Source organism: Coturnix japonica, chromosome 1 (genome assembly GCF_001577835.2).
Source record: "Coturnix japonica isolate 7356 chromosome 1, Coturnix japonica 2.1, whole genome shotgun sequence".
Lineage (NCBI taxonomy): Eukaryota > Metazoa > Chordata > Aves > Galliformes > Phasianidae > Coturnix > Coturnix japonica.
Genome location: NC_029516.1, coordinates 121711780 through 121712652, shown reverse-complemented (window position 1 = coordinate 121712652; position 873 = coordinate 121711780).

Sequence of the window (873 nt, the reverse complement as noted above, 5' to 3'; positions counted from 1 at the left end):
TGCACAGCGTTGTGAGTGCGGAGGGCAACGCGGGGGCGCGGGCCGGGTCGGGCCGGCACCTGCTGTCCCGGGGGCGCGCAGGGGGTGAACGCCGTGAGGAGGGGTCGTGCCGTTCGGGGGTGGGAGTGGGGTGAATAGGGGACGCAGAGCGCCGCACTCGGGCCCGAAGGTACCGGGACAGTGTGTCCAGAGCAGAACCCCCAGCGCTGGGGTCAGCGCCGTCGGTACTGAGCTGTATAATGCATGGTGAAGGCACTAGGCCCTGTAACGCGCCTGCAAACTTCTCCTGGCTTCAATATCCCGTGACGCGACTTGCCTTTATTTTCATTTTTCCGCTCTATTTTCAATACATAGATATATTGCCCCCCCCCTAACTCCCCCCCCGACCTCCACCCTCCTCCTATCCCCCCCGCCGCTGCTCTTTTGGACGCGCGATCCTCGCCATCATCCTAATTCCCTCGCATGAGTCCTTTGGCAGCGGTCGATGGGCAGATCAATGGGGGCTGGGGGGCCCGGGAGGTGTCGGTTTCCGCGCGGGGGGAGCAGAATCGCTCATTTTCCACTTCTCGCCGCCGCCCGGCTCTCCTTTGAGCGGGGTTAACTCTGTGCGCTCCATCGGAACAGATGCCGCATAGAGCAGCTCCCTCCCGATCATTTGTTTCCTTGATGGGGGAACATTTCTGAGCAGAACATATTGGTTGCCATAGAGAAAGAAATAAAAGGAAGAACACTAGTCACATTAAGCTATATGTTTGTGCACTGGGCTTTAGATAAAAGGGCCCCAGTTCGGCCAAAGAGAGCTCAGCCAAACCAGAGCCCCTCCGCTTCCCCCGAACCACCTCGCTTTTTCTCGGGGACTTTTACAGTTGAAAC